This window comes from Octodon degus, unplaced genomic scaffold (assembly GCF_000260255.1).
Source record: "Octodon degus isolate 3935 unplaced genomic scaffold, OctDeg1.0 scaffold00007, whole genome shotgun sequence".
Lineage (NCBI taxonomy): Eukaryota > Metazoa > Chordata > Mammalia > Rodentia > Octodontidae > Octodon > Octodon degus.
The window spans coordinates 10196685-10203179 of NW_004524583.1; the positions used below are offsets into that span (position 1 = coordinate 10196685).

Below are 6495 nucleotides of genomic sequence, written 5' to 3' on the forward strand. Positions count from 1 at the left end.
AGGCTTCACCTTCTGACCTCTGAATTAGAACCTAGGAGTGGCGCTTCAGCCACTGCCAATAGCACACCATCTCTGCCTGGCACTGAAGTTTGATATTGGCAAGAAGTAGAACAGAAAACAGCTCCAGGCTGATGGCAGGGATCAGCAAGACTTTTCCGGAAAGGGTCAGATGTCAATATTGAAGGGCTTTTGAGCTAAGAGGGAAACTAAGGATACTTGTAGGTACCATAGAACCACTTAGCGTGTAACCACTTGGAAATATAATCACAGACCTATTGTCCTCACCGCGGTTTTAGAAAGTTAACCGGCAGCTACATGCATAGAGGACTAGAGTGGATAGAAGTCAAGTGCAGGACGTTGACACCATGTCCAGGGAAGCGATGATTAGTTCTGAGTTGGGGCTGTGGAGTGCTGGAGAAACAGAGGATGTTCAAGGATAAGATAGGTCAGCAAAAGAAACACAGGGGAAGAGAGGCAGGGGTGTGGACAGGGAGAGCAGAAGGAGGAATCAAAGAAGTGATCTGTCAGGTTTGAGAAGGTGGAGGGTGGGGTGTCTCTAGCCTACTGAAGTAGCTTAGGCAATAGCGTACCTGTTAGTGCTGTAATAAAACATGGGTACGTGTGGCCGTGTCAGGCAGCGAGCTGGTGGACCGGCGAAAGGAGGTGTCCTGCTCGGCCATCTGAGTGTAGCCAGTGGCTTTTGTGGGACTTGTTCCAGGAGAGAAGTGGGAGCCAGGGGCCAGTGGATTCAGGAAGAAATGACATGAGGCAACCCAGAGGGTCTCCCAAGCTCTGACCAGGCAAGGCAGTCAGGGTCCTCTCCAGAGTAGAGCTCTAGGCATGTGATTGTTTCTTAGCTAGAGTCTCAGTCACACATGCCTTGCCTGGATCTGGGACAGCTCCCCCAGGACCTGGGACATTGGTGGCCTTACTCTTCTTTCCACAGATATCCTTGGCACTCTCAGGATTTAGGGGCTACTTCTGCATATTTATGGAAAGGGGCAACTATCTTTCCCAGAAAGTGAATCCTTCCGGAACCTGGCAGACAGGTGGAAACCATCCCCCATCCTTAGTGACAGATGTTCCCAGAGACAGCACTGGTGCTGTTTTTGCGTGGGCTCCTGTCCCCTGGCAGGTGCAGGAATACAGTGGGAAGGGTGCTAGCCAGAGAAAAGCCCTAGAGGTGCAATCCTTACCATCTTGTGGTTCAACCAGACGGTGGAACTCCAGACTGAGCTTTCTGAGCAAGAGGGGAGGCTGGACCAGATGGTCTTGCTGGAACATTCTAGCTCGAAGCCCTACTTCTCGAGGATGTCTGGGAAGTGCCTCATGGAGACACAAGTCTCTTACATCTTCATATTTCTCGAGACCTTCTTGGGGTCTGTGCCTGTGTGTCCCAGCTATGTTCACAGCTGTCCCCACAGGGCTGGCTCAGCACTCTGATTTCCTCTTCTTGTGGTCCGTCTCTGGGCTCGTAAATTCACTCAGGCTCTTTTAACATCCAAGTTTTCTTTCACTGGTTAAGAAATAAGAAGACTGTTAGCATAGATATATAGCTACTTTCTCTTAGTTCAATGAGAAGAAAGATTTGTACTAATAGTGTTTAGAAAAGATATCATGTCTGTATCTCGTGTTATGAATAACTACTAGGAAGACAACAATATGCAGTGTATTAACCTGTTTTGAAACTGTCTCATTGCTATTTCTTTCTCAATAAAATTAATTAAAAATTATTTGCCAATTAAAAAAATAAGATTAAGGACAATGTGATGATTTCTTATAAGCTAACTTTTGGGATTTTTAAAGTAACTGTTTTGGGATTTTTAAAAGAACTGTTATTTTGATGTCATGTCCTCCCCCATTTTAATGATTAAAATGTCCCTTCTATTATGAAATGGTGGTGTGGGCAGACTGCAGATTTCCCTGTTGAGCTTACTCAAGAAAACAACTGTTGGCAACCATATATGGGTCCCCTTTCTGACATTTGGAAATCATGTTGGCCTGTGAATTCTGAACATCCCTAAGCTTGAGTCTCATCACCAAATGGAGATAATAGCATCGACTTGAACAGGATTGATGTGTAGATTAATTGAAACGCAGCCAGCCAGCACACTGCAGGTACTTGTCACCAGGAGGGCCGCCCACCACAGTTAGATGACAGAGTAGGTCAGACCCTGGAGCTTCATGAATCTTCTCTCTCCATGGGCTGTTGTCTGCTGGACCCCATCTTCTCTCCCTGATTCCCTGGAATCCCCTCCTAGTTAGTTATTTAAAAAAGAAAGGAAATAAATACCACTACTTAAAATCCCCTAGTTTCTTTGTTCAACTTCACACTTCCTGTGTATCCGGTGTGCGCTAGAGCTGAGCATAATACTTCTCCCCAGTGCTTGGGAGATGTGCTAAGACTCCCAGTGGACTCCTGAAACTGTGGATGGTCCTGCATCCTTTATGTGCTGCATCTTCCCTTTAGGCCTGTAGCATGGCCACGTAAGACCAGAGCTCACCTGTCCTTCCGTGCGCCGTGCCCTGCCGCCTCTGTGGCATCACTGATCTTGTGCTTTGAGGGCATTATTGGGTAGAATGAGAGTTACTGGGAGAAAAGCACTGAGCCGCTCCATGCCACAGTTGATCTGATGACTGAGACAACTACTAAGCAACTAAGAGACGGGCAGAATATACCGCGTGGATACGCCAAAGTTATGACTCTTGTCGTGGGAGAGACAGAGGAGGAGAGTTCAGAACGGTATGCAACTACAAGTTGTGAGCTGGTTGTTTTGGGAACTTTCTGTTCCATATTTTTGCACTGGATGACTGTGGGTAACATGGACAAGAAAGCCACAGCGGGAGCGCAGCCATGTGGAGATGCTAAAGCATGACGTGACATGTGTCTGGGTGTGTACCTCCCACCATGGCTCTGCGCTGTGTTCGCTGCTTCCTGGTAGCCATGAAGTGAGCGGCTTTCCTCAGCCCAGACCCTCTCACAATGCTGCTCACTATGCAAGGACTGAACTTTCTAGAACATGAGCCAAAGTAAACTTCATTTCCTTTAAGTTTTGGGTGTGAGGTATTTTATCCCAGCAATGAGGAAAGGACCTAAGACAGATTGAGTATTGGATAAATCAAGCCATTGTTGTTAGTTATCCAATCAGTGGTCTAAAAGCCTTTGGAGCAGGGGCCGGGGGTTTGATCCCTGATGTGCCATGCCAGACCTGCCCCCAGGGTACCCTGAGACAGAGATTGAGACTGGCGTTATGGCGAGCACCTGTAATCCCAGAACTTGGAAGGCTGAAAACAGGAGGATCACTATGAGTCCGATCTGTGTAGTGAGGCCCTGTAGACCCTGCACTAAATTTAAAAAAAAAAAAAAAAAAAAACAGCCTTTGGAACTGACTTTTCGGAGGAGTTTGGAAAGGCATGGAGATGGTGACTAGGGAAGCCTCAAGAAGGCTACACGCTGAGCGTGATGGAAGATTCTGGTCAAAACTCAAAAGACCAAAAGCTGGCAAATGCAGAAGTAAAGTTCAGGCTCTGTAGGCTTCAGTCAGAAACAGGGTGCCCATCTGGAGTTTCTCATGTGGAAATCTTTGTGAGAGACTGAGATTAAGGACAACAGATTAATCTGGTGGAAAAAATTTCAAGGCAGCCTAACATTCAGGCTGTAGCAGGAATACTGGTCGCTGCTCTTAGCCAGGTTGATAGTAAAAGTCAGGAGCGAAGAGCCCATTTGAAAAGTTTTCAGTTTTCCAAGAAAGAAAGAACAGCCATAGGGTCAGGGAGATAGCTCAGCAACATAAGTGCCTGCCTTGCAAGTTCAAGGTCCTGAGTTCGATCCCTAGTACCGCAAAAAAAAAAAAAAAAAAAGCAATCATAGTAAAAGAGAAAAACATGTTTCTATTGTCCCATGTGATACTCCTCAAACTTCTGTCATTCTTGAACAACTGTCACATTTTTGCCTTTCCTGTGGTTCTATCAAAATTATTATTATTATTATTATTATTTTTTTTTTTTTTTTTTTTTGTGGAACCGGGGATTGAACTCAGGCCCTTGTGCTTGCCAGGGAAGCGCTTATTCCACTGAGCCATCTCCCCAGCCCCTCTATCAAAATTATTACTTAGACTTTTTTTTGAGGCAGGGTCACACTATATAGCCCAGGCTGGCCTCAAACTTGTGGCATCCTCCTGCCTCTGCCTCCAAAGCATTGGGATCATAGGTATGTGCCACCATGCCCCGCTTGACATCTTAAATAATAGAAAACTTGATATTTTTGTAAATTGAAACCATAGTCACTAGCCACTCACAGGAAGTACTCACATAAATCAGTGCACAATCACTAAAATAAAGAATCCTTGTCTTTTAATACCATGGAAAATTATTCTGCCTACCACCTATGATATGCCAGGTACAGTGAGGTAATAAAATGATGTATGTAAGGTCAATTGAGGACAAACCCCTTCCCTGGCATAAAAGTCAAGGAAATATTTATTGCAAAAGACAAAGAAATTCCATTCAAGTAGGTATTTCTCATGAATGCCTATAAAAGCTAAGGGCACAGCATTAAATCTTAAACACTGAGTAATCTCCTGGGGACCTGAAGGAGCAGCAAACAAGCTCGTCGTTGCTGATCATCTTACTCGGGAGCTGCAGGCTTTTCCGTTAGAGGGCGAGAGAGTAAGCGGTGCTTAGCCGGCCACGTGATGCTGCTTGGGGCCACTCTGTGTAGCCATGCTGGTTAGGGATCACTGGAGAACAAGATCCATGGAGTATACACAACACACACACACACACACACACACACACACACACAACCAAAATATGTGGTAAATGTTTACATGTTAAAAATTTTTATAGTAAAAGATACACTGCTGTTAATCCCCCTCAAAACACTCCCCTATCTTTGAATACAACTATCCCATTGTCCTTGGCGCTTTCTGAAGCAGTTCTCTAAGTCTTCTTTCATCAGAGTCTTTATGAGGTGTGATAAAAAATACAACTGATGCTCCTGGCTGCCTGCCATCCAATGCGAAGGTGGACTTGTAAACACATTGTATGCCCACCTGCACCTTAGGTATTGACTCCGAAAACATGTGAGTTCCAGGCCTTTCCCAAAGTCATTGACCATAAAATAAATAAATAAATAAATAGTCATTGACCGGGAAAGATAAATGTTTTGAATTGGTTAAGACTATTGAAATGGCCATTTCTGTGTAACTGAAGACACTCATGAGAGAGAACTTCCAGACGTGCTTCAGAAAGTGGCAAGAATAATGCAGTAAGTGATCCAAAGGAAGAGCTCCTATTCTGGGGTGATGAACACCAATTTGCTTTTTACCATAAAAACTTAAAGATTTAAACAGTTCTTCTGGTCATGCTTGGGAACAGACCCGCCGTTGTGGGCCATGTGATCCGTGGACAGAGAAAGGGTGCTGGTTCTATTTCACGCACACGTGAAGCATCGCAAGGGCGCTGCTCCTCTATGCGCCGCAGAACAACACGGCTACATCAAGGGCATGGTGAAGGACATTATCCATGACCCGGGCCGTGGCACACCCCTCACTAAGGTGGTCTCCTGGGATCCGTACCGATTCAAGAAGCGTACCAAGTTGTTCATCGCCGCCAAGGGTATCCACATGGGCTAATTCGTGTATTGTAGCAAGAAGGCCCAACTCAACATTGGCAATGTTCTCCCTGTGGGCACCATGCCTGAAGGTACCATCATGTGCTGCCTGGAGGAGAAGCCTGGGGACCGGGGTAAGCTGGCCCAAACCTTTGGGAACTATGCCACAGTCATATCCCATAACCCTGAAACCAAGAAGACCAGAGTAAAGCTGCCCATGGGTTCTAAGAAGGTCATCTCCTCTGCCAACAGAGCTGTGTTGGTGTAGTAGCTGGTGGTGGCAGAATTGGTAAACCTATCTTGAAGGCTGGTTGAGCCTACCACAAATGCAAAGCGAAGAGGAACTGCTGGCCACTTGTACGTGGTATGGCCATGAATCCTGTGGAGGTGGTAGCCACCAGCACATCGGCAAACCCTCAACCATCCACAGAGATGCCCCTGCAGGGCACAAAGTGGGTCTTATTGCTGTGCTCAGGACTGGGCGACTCTGTGGAACTAAGACAGTGCAGGAGAAAGAGAACTAGAGCTGAGGGGCTCAATAAAATTTGTCTTTGAAAAAGAGATTTAAACAGGTATTTGTCAATCACACTGCACTTAATTATGCAGAGGAATTAGGTAGACTTACAGGATGAGAGGCGGAGAGTCCACAATGGCTATTGCAATGTTAGAGAGCCAGAGGATCCAGTAGATGCTCAATGCAAGAAGCTGGAAGCTGCAGAACAGAAGGATCAACAATGCAGTGCCAATCAGAGATCTCAGGCCTAGAAGTTCCTGGAAACTCACTTGTATGAGTTTGCTTTACAAGTCTGAAGAAACTGAAGTCCAGTGTCTATCGGTGACAGCAACTGTGAAAGACATTCACTCAAACAGAATGGAGCTTC

The 6495-nt window shown here is 45.8% G+C and overlaps 1 pseudogene; it reads left to right on the plus strand.

The window, feature by feature from the left end:
- The first annotated feature begins 5365 nt into the window (after positions 1-5365).
- On the plus strand, positions 5366-6153 carry LOC101568606 (annotated as a pseudogene).
- The last annotated feature ends 342 nt before the right edge of the window (positions 6154-6495 follow it).